Below are 17,587 nucleotides of genomic sequence, written 5' to 3'. Positions count from 1 at the left end.
TTCTTGCCATAGACGACTTTGCCAGTCTGATGAAGCCTATTGACCCCTTCTCAAAAAATATTTTAAAATGCATAAAAGATGCTCTTCAATTTACAATGAAGTTATGTTCCAATAAACCCCACTGAAAATATTGTAAGTTGAAAATGCATTTAATATAACTAACCTACTGAATATCATAGTTTTCCTAGTCTACCTTAAATGTGCTCAGAACACTTACTTTATCTTATAATTAGGCAGAATCATCTAATGCAAAGTTAAAATGTTGAATATCTCATATGCTTTATTAAATATTGCAGTAAAGTGAAAAACACAATGATTTTATGAGTATTTGACCTACAGTTTCTACTGAAAATGCATTGCTTTCACACCATTGTAAAGATGAAAAATCATAAGTTGAACCATTGTAAGTTGGGGACCGTCTGTACAAGATTACACATGAAACCCTTTACATTAATATACAACTATCAAAATATTTAAACAAACCAAAAGTGTCCCATAGTAATATATGTGCTTCTTTGCATTAAATAACAAAATCTGTGACAGGCTTAAAGAGAAACATAATTTCTACATAGAAGTAATGTAGAGGTTTACATATTTGTGTCTGATCTGAACTGTAAGATATATAAAAATAGCTGTGACTCTTAGTTCCTGTGGGAAGGTAAGAGCCTAACTCCGGTGGGCAAGTGGGCAGCTTGCTCCAATGTGCAATAATTGCCTTTCTAATTTCTTGGACATTAGATGCCACGTGGATGAAAGAGGCAAACACCATATCCACATCCAATCCTACCCCACACTTCAGATCCTGGATGTCCTTTTCTGACATGGCAAGCACGTCCACAGCCACCAGGAAGGTCTACACCCTTTTTGCTGCCCAAGGAGCCACCATTTTCCACTGCTATCACCAGGAGGTCAGTACCTTTCTGCTCTGCCTGCAGAGAAATAAGTTATTACATCTGTAGATCTTGCTGCCCACTTCCACTACCTTACAAATGTTCTTGTAGTCCAGCCACAGGAAGTTCTAATCATAGTTTTCCATGTAGGCATTATCCAGTGTGATCTGAAGGTGGCTCCCTTCTTCAGCTCCACCTCCATGGGGACACTGCTCTGTGTGAGCCCAGTTCGTATCTCAGGCCCATTAGTGTCCAGAGCCACAGCAACTAGCCGCTAGAGATTGGGGTTCGAAGCAAAGCTTTCCAGAGTTGTGCACACGTTCTTGATAGTCTCTGCGTGGTACTCAAAAGTTCAGACAAGCCATATTAATTCCAGACTTAATCATCAGCATTTCCACCAATCAGGAAGCTGGGCTGATAGTACAGATGATGCCAGCATTCTGGGCTGTGGGGGTGGCCAGTCAGTGTTCAGACAGCACACATGCTACAGCAGTGTGTCAACTACGACCGTGGGCAGCTGCTGAGTCTGAAATGAAGGCCCTCCTGGCTTCACTCTGGGGCTTCCACTTGGCTTCTGAGGTCTTCCAGCATTTTCTCGCTCAGACTACTTGTAAATGCAGAGAGGTCAGGAGCCTAGGGATATTCACTCCTGTTCATTATATATGTTTTATTCCAGAATGTCTATTTGATTGTTTTCATATCATACGAATTATTTTTGATGGTCTTTTATTTCTGTATCATATACCAATGTCTCCCTTTATTTCTTTACACATTTTAACATACTCATTTCATAATTTTTATTTAAAATTTCTGTATCTGAAGTCCTTGTGAGTCTGGTCTTGAGGTTTGAAGATTTTGCTAATTCTTATTCATGCTGGCTCAGTTCCTTGTGTGTTTTGGATTTTTTTTTTTTCACTTTTAAATGTTTTTAAGTTGACATATTATAATTGTACATATTCGTGGGGGTACATAGTGATGTTTCAATATATATAATGTATAGTCATCAGATCGGGGCAATTAGCACATCCATCATCTCAAACATTTATCATTTCTTTGTGTTTAGGAACATTCAATATCCTCCTTCAAGTTATCTGAAAGTATATATTATTGTTTAACTATAGTCATCCACAGTGGTATAGAACACTAGAACTTATTCCTTCTACCTAGCTATAATTTTGTATCTTTTTTTTTTTTGAGACAGAGTTCTACTTTTGTTGCCCAGGCTGGAGTGCAGTGGTGCAATCTCGGCTCACCACAACCTCCGCCTCCCAGGTTTAAGCGATTCTCCTGCCTCAGCCTCCCGAGTAGCTGGAATTACAGGCATGCACCACCATGCCCAGCTAGTTTTTTGTATTTTTAGTAGAGACAGAGTTTCTCCATGTTGGTCAGGCTGATCTCAAACTCCTGACCTTAGGTGATCCACCCACCTTGACCTCCCAAAGTGCTGGGATTATAGGCATGAGCCACCACCCCCAGCCTTAATTTTATATCCTTTAACAAATCTCCCCTATCTTCCCATTTCCCATAGCCCTGCCAACCTCTAGTATCCTTTGTTCTACATTTTACTTCTATGAGATCAACTTTTTTTTTTTTTGAGACGAAGTCTCACTCTTGTCCCTCAGGCTGGAGTGCAATGGCGCGATCTCGGCTCACTGTAACCTCTGCCTCCTGGGTTCAAGCAATTCTCCTGCCTCAGCCTCCGGAGTAACTGGGATTATAGGCACCCGCCACCGCACCTGGCTAATTTTTGTATTTTTAGTAGAGATGGGGTTTCACCATGTTGGCCAGGCTGGTCTCGAACTCCTGACCTCAGGTGATCCACCTGCCTCTGCCTCCCAAATTGCTGGGATTACAGGCGTGAGCCACTGTGCCCGGCAAGATCAACTTTTGTTAGTTTCCACATGAGTGAGAATGTGTTGTGTTTAACTTTCTGTTCCTGGCTTATTTCACTTAACATAGTGTCTTCCGGTTCCATTCATGTTACTGCAGATGACATGATGTAATCTTTTTTATGACTGAATAGTAGCTCATTGTGTATATATACACCACGTTTTCCTTTTTTTTTTTTCTTTTGAGACAGGGTCTTGCTCTGTTGCTCAGCTTGGAGTGCAGTGGTGCTATCATGGCTCACTGCATGGCTCATTGCAGCCTCAATCTCCTGGGCTCAAGTGATACTCCCACCTCAGCCTCCCAAGGAACTAGGACTACAGGCACACACTACTGTACTTAGCTAATTTTTAAAATTTTTTGTAGAGATGGATTCTTGCTACGTTGCCCAGGCTGGTTTTGAACTCCTTGGCTCAAGCAATTCTCCTACTTCAGCTTCCCAAAGTGCTGGGATTACAAGTGTGAGCCACTGTGTCCAGCCCAAATTTTCTTTAACCATTTATCTGTTGTTGGACACCTAGGTTTATTTCATATCTTAGCTATTGTGAATAGTGCTGCGATAAACATGGGGATGCAGATGACTCTTTGGAAAAAAACAGCTGTGCTTTCTATTGGTGACAAACCCATAGATATTGCTAGTACTACTGTGGTGTACAGTCTACATTTGTTATTGAAGGAAATTCTAAATTTCAGTTAGTGTTTAGTAAAAGTATACATATTTTCCCCTGTCCAAGTTCACAGACTTCTTGAATTTTATCCATGGCTCTCTATGGGACAGTGGAATCCCAGGTAAAAAGGGAGGAAGTGGAGGGAGAAAGTGGAGGAAGTCAAAGAAATAATAAACCAAATTGTTTGGACATTGACTTGTGAATATTAGAAATAGATGTTACAGAATAGAGCCACGAACCTGGTCTCAAACTCTTCAAAATTAGTAAGGGGCAGTAACCACCAAGTAGGAAAATGATAGCCTTGAAGTAAGACAAAAGGTGACAAGCCAGGTGACATGAACATGAAAAGATCAAGGGGTTTTACATAAAGATGGAGGAGTAATTGTTAAGAAGTGGCAGTAGGGAGTCTGGGCATGGTGACTCACGCCTGTAATCCCAGCACTTTGGGAGGCTGAGGCGGGCAGATCACTTGAGGCCAGGAGTTCAACACTAGCCTGGCCAACAGGGCGAAACCTTGTCTCTACTAAAAATACATAAATTAAGCCGGGCATGGTGGCTCACACCTGTAATTGCAGCACTTTGGGAGGCAGAGGCAGGTGGATCACTTGAGGTCAGGAGTTCAAGACCAGCCTGGTTAACGTGGTGAAACCCCATTTCTACTAAACATATAAAAATTAGCTGGGTGTGGTGGCACACACCTGTAATCCCAGCTACTTGGGAGGCTGAGGCAGAGAATCACTTGAACCTGGGAGTTGGAGGCTGCAGTGAGCCGAGATCGTGCCACTGCACTCCAGCCTGGGCAACAGGGCAAGACTCCATCTTAAAAAATAAAATAAAATAAAAAAATAAAAATACATACATTGGCTGGGTGTGGTGACATGCGTCTGTAATCCCAGCTACTAGGGAGGCTGAGGCATAAGAATCTCCTGAACCTGGGAGGGAGGTTGCAGTGAGCCAAGATTGTGCCATTGCACTCCACCTGGGTGACAGAGTAAGACTGTGTCTCAAAAAAAAAGAAGTGGCAGTACAGGGCAAGGAAGATACTAACCTTAACTTCATACCTGAGGAAGGAAGCAAGCTGCAGCAAGAGAAAGCAGTACCCTAAGGAGGGAAGAATCAGATTTTAATTAGGGCAAGCAGGTGGAAGAAATGCATGCCCACAAAAAAAGGTCGAGGATATGGGGGTAGTTTCTTATCCCTGTAGACTGTGCAGTGGAAAGATTGAGAGAGAGAGGGCCATGTTGGGGGGTAGTGTAGACTAGAATGACTGCAAATGGATATGAGAGGATAGATTACCAGAGAGGTTTAATTTTTTAATGGTAATATAAACCCACTAGCTAGAGATTATTCTACTGTCCAGAGATAACCAGTGTACCATTAAACATTTGGACTATTTATTACTGTAAACTTTGTCATCCTGATAAAATTCAAGGCAACCTGAATTTCTAAAATTGATTAAATAACCATTTAATATCTACAAAAATAAAATGCAGCCGGGCACGGTGGCTCACACCTGTAATTGCAGCACTTTGGGAGGCCGAGGCAGGTGGATCACTTGAGGTCAGGAGTTCGAGACCAGTCTGGCCAACATGATGAAACCCCATCTCTACTAAAAATACAAAAATTAGCCGGGTGTGGTGGCATGCACTCCAGCCTGGGCAACCAAGTGAGACTTTGTCTCAAAAAAAAAAAAAAAAAAAATTAAAAAATAATCCAGGCGCGGTGGCTCACACCTGTAATCCCAGCACTTTGGGAGGCCGAGGTGGGCAGATCTGAAGGTCAAAAGATCGAGACTATCCTGGCCATAGTGAAACCCTGTCTCTACTAAAAATACAAAAATTAGCTGGGCATGGTGGCACATGCCTGTAGTCCCAGCTACTCAGGAGGCTGAGACAGGAGAATTGCTTGAACCCAGGAGGCACAGGTTGCAGTGAGCTGAGATCACGCCACTGCACTCTAGTCTGGTGACAGAGTGAGAGTCCGTCTCAAAAAAAAAAAAAAAAAGGATAAAAAAAGAATAAAAGAAAATGCTCTTAATATTGCCAATGAAAAGAATGAGTAGGAGAATTTTTAATAATGTTGACAATTGTCATGATAGAAATTAAATGAGCTGGCCTGATCCTGGCTCACTGCAATCTCCATCTCCTGGGTTCAAGCACCTCCCGAGTAGCTGGGATTACAGGCATGCACTATCACACCCAGCTAACTTTTTTTGTATTTTCAGTAGAGACAGGGTTTCACCATATTGGCCAGACTGTTCTTCAACTCCTGACCTCAAGTGATTCACCCGCCTTGGCCTCCCAAACTGCTAGGATTACAGGTGTGAACCACCGTGCCCAGCCCCAGTTAGTCACTTATACTCAGGTAGAAGAGTGTTTAAGGCCGGGCACGTTGGCTCAGCCTGTAATGCCAGCACTTTGGGAGGCCGAGGCAGGCAGATCACCTGAGGTCAGGAGTTCAAGACTGGCCTGATGGTCATGGAGAAACCTCGTCTCTAGTAAAAATACAAAATTAGCCAGGCGTGGTGGTGCATGCCTGTAATCCCAGCTACTCAGGAGGCTGAGACAGGAGAATCGCTTGAACCTGGGAGGTGGAGGTTGCAGTGTCGAGATCATGTCATCGTACTCCAGCCTGGGCAATAAGAGTGAAACTCCATCTCGGAAAAAAAAAAAAAAAAAAAGGAGTGCATAAGATGTTGTGTTAGCCATGGTGGTTGACACCCCAACATTCATTTTGTCCCCAAATGATTGGTTCACATCAATCATAGTAATGCCATTCTCCTTCATAGTAAGTAGTTTAGTAATGGATATATGATCTAATCTTGGTAAATGAGCTGTGAAGTGTGGTCTGTCAGAAATTTCTGGAACAGATTTCCTCATTCTCAAGAAGAATAAAATAAGAGATAATCCCTCCTTTCCTCTGGCTAACGTTGTGTCTGGATACGATGTCTGGAACTACTGCCACCAGTTTGTGACCATGAGGGAAGCCATCCTGAGGGCAAAACTTACAGACCTAGGATGATGGAGCGGAAAATGGAACAAATCTGGGTTCTTAATATAATAACTGAGCCCTTACATCAATTTACTTTCATTACCTCTGAGCTTCCTTTTACAAGAGCTAAGAAATTTGGCCAGGTGTGGTGGCTCACGCCGAGGCGGGCGGATCACCTGAGGTCAGGAGTTCGAGACCAGCCTGGCCAACATAGCGAAATCCCGTCTCTACTAAAAGTACAAAAATTAGCTGGGTGTGGTGGAGGGCACCTGTAATCCCAGCTACTCGGGAGGCTGAGGCAGGAGACTCACTTGAACCTGGAGGCAGAGGTTGCAGTGAGCCAAGATCATGTCACTGCACTCCAGCCTGGGCGACAAGAGAGCGACTCCGTCTCATAAAAGAAAAAAACGTGGGCTGGGCGCGGTGGCTCACGCCTGTAATCCCAGCACTTTGGAAGGCCGAGGTGGGCGGATCACGAGGTCAAGAAATCGAGACCATTCTGGCCAACATGGTGAAACCCCGTCTCTACTAAAAATACAAAAATTGGCTGGGCTTAGTGGTGCGCGCCTGTAATCCCAGCTACTCGGGAGGCTGAGGCACGAGAATCGCTTGAACCCGGGAGGTGGAAGTTGAATCCGGAAGGCGGAGGTTGCGAGTAGAAATGGAGCCGCTGCACTCCAGCCTGGCAACAGAGCAAGACTCCGTCTCAAAAAAAAAAGAAAAAGAAAAAAAAAAAAAAAAAAAAAAGGTCCGGGCGCGGTGGCTCACGCCTGTAATCCCAGCACTTTGGAAGGCCGAGGCGGGCAGATCACGAGGTTAAGAGATTGAGACCATTCTGGCCAACATGGTGAAACCCCGTCTCCACTAAAAAATACAAAAATTAGCTGGACCTGGTGGCGCTCGCCTGTAGTCCCAGCTACTTGGGAGGCTGAGGCAAGAGAATCGCTTGAACCTGGGAGGCGGAGAGTGCAGTGAGCCAAGGTCATGCCCCTGCGCTCCAGCCTGGTGACAGAGCGAGACGCTGTCTCAAAAAAAAAAAAAAAAAAAAATTTGTATAGTTTAAGCTATTTTGGGTTTGATGTTATATTCGAGTAAAAGCATCTTAAGATAGAGATGGCGTTTTATTAAGAGATATGTATGGAAGATATGTTGAAATATAAAAAGTATATTTTGGAAAGTTTTATTACGTTGAAGCCAGGCATAGTGACATATTACTGTACTCCCAGCTACTTGGGAACCTGAAGCAGGATTGCTTGAGCCCAGAGTTAGAAGCTACAGTGAGCTGTGATCAAGCCACTGCACTCCAACCTGGGCAACAGCAAGAAACCTTGTCTCTTAAAAAAAAAAAAATATATATATATATATATAATGTATATAATATATATATTATAGGTATGTGTTATATATGTAACACACACATATATGTATATATTTTATATATATATATATAATCACACACACATATATCTCAAAACATCCTTTGCTGGCATTAAACTCTCCAGCTGTGAGTTCTTCACCTTGCCAAGTGAAGTGGGAGCACACCAGCACTTTGGGAGGCTGAGGTGAGAGGATCACTTGAGTCCAGGAATTTGAGACCAGCCTGGGTAAAAGAGAGAGGCCCTGTCTCCATGAAAAAAGAAAAAAAAAAAAAAATGCCAGTTGTGTGTGGTGGCATGTGCCTGCTAGTTGCAGCTACTTGGGAGGCTCCTGGGCTCAAGTCATCTGTGTGTCTTGGCCTCCCAAAGTGCTGGAATTATAGGTGTGAGCCATCACTCCATGCCGTGCTGGGGTTTTTTGTTTTTTGTTTTTTTTTTGAGACAAGAGTCTTCACTCTGTGGCCCAGCCTGCAGTGCAGTGGCATGATCTTTGCTCACTGCAACCTCCACCTCCCGGGTTCAAGCGATTTTCCTGCTTCAGTCTCCTGAGTAGCTGGGATTATAGAAGCGTGCCACCACGCCTGGCTAATTTTTGTATTTTTAGTAGAGACGGGGTTTCACCATGTTGGTCAGGCTGGTCTCAAACTCCTGACTTCACAGATCACAAATTTTTTAACTGAAGGAATCTGATGGACTTAACTTATTCGAACGTAGTGGCTCACAATATTGTGTTTACTGATATGCATTGAAACACCCAATTTTATTAACAGTTATAGCTAATGCATGATGACAAGCACTATATTAAACATTTTATATGCATTATTTCTTTTTCTTTTTTTTTTTTAGATGGAGTCTCCATCTATCACCCAGACTGAAGTGCAATGGCATGATCTAGGCTCACTGCAACCTCCACCTCCCGGGTTCAAGTGATTCTCCTGCCTCAGCCTCCCGAGTAGCTGGGATTACAGGCACCTGCCACCACACCCAGCTATTTTTTGTATTTTTAGATTTTTATTTTTATTTTTATTTTTTATTTTTATTTTTTTTTGAGACGGAGTCTCGCTGTGTCCCCCAGGCTGGAGTGCAATGGCACGATCTCGGCTCACTGCAAGCTCCGCCTCCCGGGATCCCGCCATTCTCCTGCCTCAGCCTCCCGCGTAGCTGGGACTACAGGCGCCCGCCATTGCGCCCGGCTAATTTTTTTTTTTTTGTATTTTTAGTAGAGATGGGGTTTCACCGTGTTAGCCAGGATGGTCTCGATCTCCTGACCTTGTGATCCGCCCGCCTCGGCCTCCCAAAGTGCTGGGATTACAGGCATGAGCCACCGCGCCCGGCTATTTTTAGATTTTTAGTAGAGATGGGGTTTCACCATGTTGGCCAGGCTGGACTTGAACTCCTGACATCCAGTGATCCGCCCACCTCAGCCTCCCAGAGTGCTGGAATTACAGGCGTGAGCCACCTCACCTGGTCTGCATTATTTCATTTAATGCATGTAAAGTGTCTCTAAAGCATATGCTCTGACTGGAATATTCTGAATTTAATCACTAGGAGAACACATGAGAGCACTGTAGAATCATGAAGACATTATATATCTATATGGACAGGTGGGCTATGTTTGTGGCAGCAGGAAACGGCCCTGTTCTGTTACAGCACTAGCTAGAACACAATAAAATCAAATTGTGAAGAAACACAGTATCTTGTTAGAAATTAAGTCAACTTAAAAAATTCGCAGATTAAAAAAATTTTATTCTATAAATTTCAAACAAGTACAAAAATAGAGAAAGAGTATAATAAACTCCCAAGAGCCCATCATCCAACATTAACAATTATCAACTTCAGGCTAATCTTGTTTCATCTATACCCTTCAACCACTTCCTTTGTTTTCTGCATTATTTTGAAACAAATCTCAGACATCAAATCATTTCATCCATAAATAACTCAGTATGTCTAAAAGATACAGCCTCTTTAACAACAAAAAGAGCCACAATGCCATTATCACACCTAACAAAGTCCCAATTATTTTTTGATACATGAAATAGCCTGTATTTAAGCATGTATCTCATAAATGTTATCTTTTTTTTTTTTTTTTTACAATATTGAATGAGAATCCAACTGGGATGCAAACATTGAGAATGTTGATATATCTTCTCAGTTTCCTGATTTATAGGTTACCCATTCATCTCTTGTTGGTTTCTTTCCTTGCAATTTATTTGTTATAGAAATCATTTGTAGAGTTTTCCATAGTCTGGATTTTGCTGATTGTATCTCTGTAATGTAGTTTAACATTTTCCTCTGTCATCTGTAAATTGGTAATTATATCCAGAGGCTTTATCAAATTCATATTCATTTTTATTGTTTTCAGACAAGAGTCTGAAATAGGCAGTGTCAAATTCTTTCTTCAGGGACATATAATATTTCATCACCTCTTTTTTGGATGTTAGCAGTTGTTGATATTTATTGCCTATATATATTAATTCATTAGAATGTTGCAAAATGATGATCGAATTACGCCAATCTTTTTTCATTGTTAACTGGAATATATCAATAAAGACAAACTTTTTATCACTTTTTATTTGATTATGTCAGTACAGTTGGTATTGGAAAGTCCCTTTATTTGCAGTTCTGAAACTGATGATTAGCATCCTTTAACACTACTAAATTCAGTTTTTAAAAGCATCATTCTGAATTCATAGATTTGAAGACATTTTATGTCTTTTTCTCTATTACAGCTCAATAATAGTCAAATTTTCCATCTTTGGAAAGTGAGAGACTCTCCAAGTTGACTCCTGAGTTCCTTTTTTCTTTTGAGATGGATCTCCCTCTGTCACCCAGGCTGGAGTGCAGTGGTGAGATCTCGGATTACTGCAACCTCCGCTTCCCAGGTTCAAGCGATTCTTCTGCCTCAGCCTCCTGAGTAGCTGGGATTACAGGCACCCGCCACCATGCCCAGCTAATTTTTGTATTTTTAGTAGAGATGGGGTTTTACCATGTTGGCCAGGCTGGTCTCGAACTCCTGACCTCAAGTCCTCACTGGGATTACAGGCATGAGCCACCGTGCTTGGCCTCCTGAGTTCTTTTAACACAACTCTAACAGTCTTGCTACCTGCTATAGCAAGGTACAACAAGCTAATCTTGTACATTTCCTGTCTCAGATCTATTTCCTTTTAGTGGTAAGTGGTATTTAGAGGCCACAATCTGGGCCCTAGGGGTAGGGTTCGTAGATTTTGATGTGTATGAATCATACTTGGAGTTTCTGTGTTTTCTTTCACAGTGGTTCCCATTTGACTAAGAGTGAAATCCTTTCAATGACACATTAAGCCCTACATAAGGTGCATGCCTTGCTTCCTTTCTCACTATGCATGCTCCTTCTTATGGGCCACTGCTATGGAAATGCACTTTTCCCAGATATATGCACAGATCAATCTCTCACCCTCTGTTAGGTGAGAGATTGAGCTACGCACACATGTAAATCTCTGCTTAATTAATCTCACCTTTTCATTGAAGCCTATTCTGTCAACCCCATTTACTTCAATTGCCTCTTAGATGAGAGAATCCCCATTTGAAACTGCAATACTAATTATCTCCCCAAACCCACTCCCAATATCTCATATTCTATTTTTTGTGTCACTTCTCATTTTTTAACATAGTTTATAATTTATTATATAATGTCCTTCTCGTCTACCTACAATGTAAGTTCCACAAGAGCAGAGGTTTTTGTTTGGTTCACTACTGTATCTTTCGTGCCTAGGATAGTACCTATACATGGTAGGCATTCAGGATATTTGTTCAATGAACAAATGAATGCAAACCTTAGTATATTTCTGAATCATCACACACTTAGTCTATCAGTATGGTTCAATCTCCTGAGGAACAGATTGAATTGAAAGCAAACAACATCCTTCAAGAAAGTGAGCTATATCAATATGTGGGGACAAGTCCATGAATTTCAAAACTATCCTAATATTTCTGGGCATGTGGCCAAACTGAACAATGTTTGTCTCCCTCTCTCCCTCCCTTACTTCCTTTGTTTTTCTCTCCCTTCCTCCGTTTCTCTCCTTCTCTTTCTTTCTCTTGAGACGAGGTCTTGCTGTGCCTAGGCTGGTCTTAAACTCCTGGGCTCAAGCGATTCTCCTGCCTCAGCCTTCCGAGTAGCGGGGATTACAGGCATGCCACCACGCCTGGCTGCTTTTTTCTTTTTTTTTTAAGGGCTAGTCAATGTACATTCACTTTTGAAAAAGAAATGTAGTATAAACTCAGAATCTCCATCAGCAATGAAATTCAAGTCAGAATTAAGATATATCTCAAAGAGTATACCTTACTATTGTTCCAGAGTAGTTTAGTGTGTTTAATGCTAATGTTCTCATTGAAGCAATTAAACTAATGAACTATTAGCAACAATTCCCAAACTGTACTTTTGTTTTTATTTTATTTATTTTGTTTTTTGAGACAGAGTCTTGCTCTGTCACCCAGGCTGGAGTGCAGTGGCGTGATCTTGGATCACTGCAACATCCGCCTCCTGGGTTAAAGCGATTCTCCTGCCTCAGCCTCCCAAGTAGCTGGGATTAAAGGCTCATGCCACCATGCCAGGCTAATTTTCGTATTTTTAGTAGAGATGGGGTTTCACCATGTTGGCCAAGCTGATCTCGAACTCCTGACCTCAAGTGATCTGCCCGCCTTGGCCTCCCAAAGTGCTGGGATTACAGGCGTGAGTCACTATGCCTGGCCTTAATCAACTACTTTTATACAAAAGTACAGGTTGCGGCTGGGTGCAGTGGCTCACACCTGTAATCCCAGGACTTTGGGAGCCTGAGGCGGTCAGATCACGAGGTCATGGTGAAACCCTGTCTCTACTAAAACTACAAAAATTGGTTGGCCATAGTGGTGTGCGCCTGTAGTCCCAGCTACTTGGGAGGCTGAGGCAGGAGAATCGCTTGAACCTAGGAAGCAGAGGTTGCAGTGAGTTGAGATGGCACCACTGCACTCCAGCCTGGCAACAGAGCACGTCTGTTTCCAAAAAAAAAAAAAAAAAAAGTAGTTGATTAAAATTATTTAGTATAGGTGTGGCTACTCACATCAATAATCACAGCTACTCAGGAGGCTGAGGCAGGAGGACCACTTGAGGTCAGGAATTCAAGAACAGCTTGGGCTACAGAGTGAGCTCTCATTGCTTTAAAAAAAAAAAAAGGCAGCTTGGTGAGGAGACTCACACTTGTAATCTCAGCACTTTTGGAGGCCAAGCTGGAAGGATCACTTGAGGTCAGGAGTTTAAGAGCAGCCTGGGCAACACAGTGACACCCCATCCCTACAGAAAGTAATACAAATCAGCTGAACTTGGTGGCACATGCTGAAGGATCTCCTGGTTATTTGGGAGGCTGAGTGGGAGGATCCCTTGAGCCCAAGAGTTCAAGGTGGCAGTGAGCTATGATTAGGCACTGCATTCCAGCCTGGGTGACAGAGTGAGACCCTGTCTCTAAAATAATTAATGACGGTAACAATGATAATGTTATTTGGCCTGTATTTTTGTTACTGCTCATATCCATCTTTTTTAATGCACTAAATGTGTTTTTATTGATGGTATGGCCTCCAGTTATAAAAAATATGGATATAAGCCTAATAAAGACACAGTGCAAATAACTTCAAATAACTTTTTCTTTTTTTTTGAGAAAGGGTCTCACTGTTGCCCAGCTGGAGTGCAGTGGCACAATCATAGCTCACTGTAGTCTTGACCTCCTGGGCTCAAGCAATCCTCCCATCTCAGCTGCCACATAGCCAGATCCTCCAAGTAACCCAGTTACTTTTTAACACGTTGTAGAGATGGTCTTGCTATGTTGCCCACTGGTCTCAAATTCCTGGCCTTAAGCGATCTTCCCACTTTGGCCTCCCAAAGTACTGGGATTACAGGCATGAGCCACTGCACCTGACCTAATAAACTATTTTTGTACAAAGGACAATTTGGGGTTTGTTGCTAATAGTTGGTCACTTTAACAGCATCAATAAGAACACAGGCATTAAACACACTAAAATTCTCTAGGGCAATAGCAAGGTGTGTTCTTTGGGGTATATCTCAATTCTGACTTTTGAATCTCATCATTTATAGTGATTCTGGGCTTACATTATACTTCGTTTTGGGGTATTCAAAATATGAATTTTGGGGGTATACAGTCAGGACACAACAGCTTCTGACTTTTCTCATTTCTGTCTCTTTTGGATAATTTAAATCATGCCACCAGTTCCACCCTAAAAAACATGTTGAACTCCATTTCATTCGGTATTTTATGGATGCCAACACATTGTCCTAGGTACCAAGTTTAAACAGAGATTAAAGGGAAGTCTCTGCTTTAGAAGAACTGACACTCCAGGTCCAGAAGGGAGAAACCAATAATCACATATTACATGGCTCATTCCATAGTATAATTGGAGAGGGGCTTATTCTACCTTGTTTTCAGCAGCACGTTTCTATGGCACATCTGATCCTCTGTCATTACCTGTGACAATTTTCCAGCCCTCTTCTTTTTTTTTTTTTTTTTTTTTTCCCTTCCCTGATCAGCTTGGGATTACAAGGTCAATACAGTAATTTTAGCACTTTTACCTGCATCCTCAATACTCTTGACCCATTATTGCTCTGCTCCTCCTGGTCAGTTTATCTCTGATTTTGGATTAATCCAGTCTTATCTTTTTGCTCCCAAGGAGATAAGCACCACACAATACTGAATATACTGATTATCTTTGTTAAAATTAGTGGTTTTCAGCCTCTGCTGATACTTTATCAATGCTAGGCAAGTTTATAACTTGTCCATGGTCAGCTCCATTTTCTCCAAATCTGCAGGGTCTGATGAAAAAGCCTTATCATACCTCCTAAATTCCTCATCTTATTCTCTCCTGAAGATCACTTTGTTACTTTGCAAAGTCATGATCAGACACTAACTTCTTCAGTTTTCATGTTGACTAATGGTCTGTATTAAATCCAAGGCAATTTCCAGCAACTTTTGCTTGGTTCTCATCCTTCTTTTTCTTGGCTCATTTCATTCCAGGCATCCTTGGTTTTCTACTTAGTTTCTGTTCCTAACAAATATGGCACTTGAACTTGGCAGCAGATTCCTGTGTCCTGATTTTTGTCCCTTGGCACAAATTATTCTCTAGGATTTGAATAAACCTGGAATGTCCTAATCCTGAAAGGCCACAGGGTTCAACTCTTGGACACCTTTTTTTCTCTATTGGTGATCTCATCTAATCTTATGGCTTTAAATATGCCTTCCATATGTCGATGACTCCCAATTTTATTTTAGTCAGATCTCTCCTCTGAACTGTGGACCTCTATAACTACTCAAAAATCCCAATTTGAATATCATGTGCTATCTTAAACTTAACATGTTCAAAATCAAGCTAACGAGAACATTTTTGGAAGTGATGGATATAGTCATTATCTTGTTAATGGTTTCATGAGTGTATTCCTATGAAAAAAACTCATCAAATTGCATACTTTTAAAATGTACACATTTTTGTATATCAGTTATATCCACTACAGGAGGTAAGGACAAAACAATTTCCTGATCTCAGTGAAGTGATGCACATTTGCAAATTATCCCCTTCAAATGACAGATCTTTTGCATATTCTGAAGTGCCTTTTCCATTGCTCGTTTGAAGAGAACTATAATAAATGAAGTAACAAGAAAAGATAAAGTTCTCAAATAGGTTGGACTGGACTGTACTTGATTTGGGATTCTGATTAAACCCTCATAACTCTGATAAACTCAGCTACATGGCATGCTGAGACCTCAGCAGTAGGGAGACCAGGACTCATCAGAGTAAGACAAGGAGTCTAGTTCTCATACTGAAAAGGTATCCTCTTCTGCCCCAAGATGGTCTCTAATGATGTTATTCTACAGGGTGGAATAAGATCAGAGGGAGTGGTAATATGCAGTTAAGTCATGCATATTAATATATACTTATAACAAAGTACTATGTTATAAGTATTGTTTGGATCCAGAACCAAGTTTTTGGAAAGGTAGGGAGGGTCCTACTCCCAGAAAAGGACTAGCAAAAGATAAGCAGTTTATTCTAGTAGGCTGAAATTCAAAGAAAGGCTCTAATCCCAACTGGGGAACTATTACAAAAACCATGAAAACAGCTAAAAGCTCTTTCATACACACTGGGCAGTGAGGATTGATGTGTTAGTTCACAGGACACTTGACTGGGGAGCCAAGCACAGTGGATATTGGGTTTCCGGCAATAGAACTAATTTTAGAAAGCACCAAATGGTAGGTTTGAGCTTACTATATTTTAAGATTACCTGGAAGCCTGGTGTAAGGCAGAAGGAAAATTCCTGTTGGCTGAAGTCACTAAAGTCAGACACATGTAAATTGCCTTTGAACTTCTGAAGCCAATCAGAATCAAGGATATCCCAGTTTAATTATTATAGTCAAGCTCCTTAGGTCCTTAAGGATTTTTTTTAGCCTGGCCTGTTGCTCACGATAGAGCATAGAGGTGCAATTATGGCTGATTGTAGCTTCAGTTTCCTAGGTTCAAGTGATTCTATCTCAGTCTCCTGAGTAGCTGGAACAAGTGCACATCACCACACCCAGTTAGTTCTCTTATTTGTAGAGATGGCATCTTGCTGTTTCCAGGTTGGTCTCAAGCAACCCTTCCTAAGTGCTGGGATTACAGGCATGAGCCACTGCACCTGGTCCCAAGCAGCAGATATGCTCTGGAGGGTGAACTTATGCAACTGATCTTAACCAATATTGCCTGAGTTTTTAGGAGGCTATTACAGACTAACAGCCTCCTGTGTGATTAGAAATTGCCATCAAGGAGTCGGTAACCAAAACTGAGCTTTCAAGTTCAATTCCATTGAAGTTAAACCTTTTTGGATCTGACTCTAATTACAGGATATTCTTACATTTCTAACTCCCTTGCTCACGAATCTTAAGGGTATTTATAACATGTTTTCTGTCCCACACACGTCCACCCTATTGGTACCCAAATCCTCAATATTTGTCTCTCAGACTCTGAACCATACTGTCTTTGCTTAGTATTTCTTGGGCCTATTTTCCCAACATCTGTGCTGGTTTAAACTCAAATCCACTTGTTCTATTTTCAAGAATTCTTCATAGCTTGACTTTTCCTTGGCATCCTGTGCCACTATTGACAAAATGGTGTTTTATTTCAGGAGTCTTGGCAGAGCCTAGCACAGGCCAGTGTATATAAATGTGGAGTACTAATTTTGATATCAACTAAGAAAATGTGACATATTAAAAGATCTATTGGGAGGCAAGGGAGTTAGAAGGAGCTACAGAAAAAGAGGTCAGAGGGCTCGAAAGCAAATAGTCTATTTCACAACTTTGTCTTGGTTGCCAGCTTTGACAAAAGGGAAATGGCACTCTTCCCTGAAAACTGTGGAATATGAATAGTCTTTTACCACATATTCTATAACAGTAAGTGCCTGGCCCTATTCTAGGCACTTTTGAAGTAATGAAACACAGATCTTAAAATTTTATGCAGAAGTTCTGGAAGGGGGAGAAAAACAATGATTAATAGTTTTATGTCTAGCAGGCAAGGGTTATCGGAGATCAAGGGTATAAATGCAAACACTGCTTTCACTGCCATCTTACACACACTACCTTCATAGTGAAGGTGTATTTTCTATCTCCAAATGTAATGTTACATGCCTAAGGCTTCTCTCTCATTTTATTTGGTAGTATCAGATAGTAGTGGATTTTCCATTTAATGCCCGCCATGTTATTTCAGGACCTATTTAAAATAATTAAAAACAACATAA

General features: G+C 41.5%; 1 pseudogene; it reads right to left on the bottom strand.

Annotated features, from left to right (window-relative positions):
* Nucleotides 1-401: 401 nt before the first annotated feature.
* Nucleotides 402-14,407, bottom strand: LOC102120120 (pyruvate kinase PKM pseudogene; annotated as a pseudogene).
* Between the last annotated feature and the right edge of the window lie 3,180 nt (nt 14,408-17,587).

The sequence above is a fragment of the Macaca fascicularis genome, chromosome 4 (genome assembly GCF_037993035.2).
Source record: "Macaca fascicularis isolate 582-1 chromosome 4, T2T-MFA8v1.1".
NCBI classification, from domain to species: Eukaryota; Metazoa; Chordata; class Mammalia; order Primates; family Cercopithecidae; genus Macaca; species Macaca fascicularis.
The sequence above is the reverse complement of the archived record's forward strand: the minus strand, read 5'-3'. Positions and strand labels throughout refer to the sequence as shown.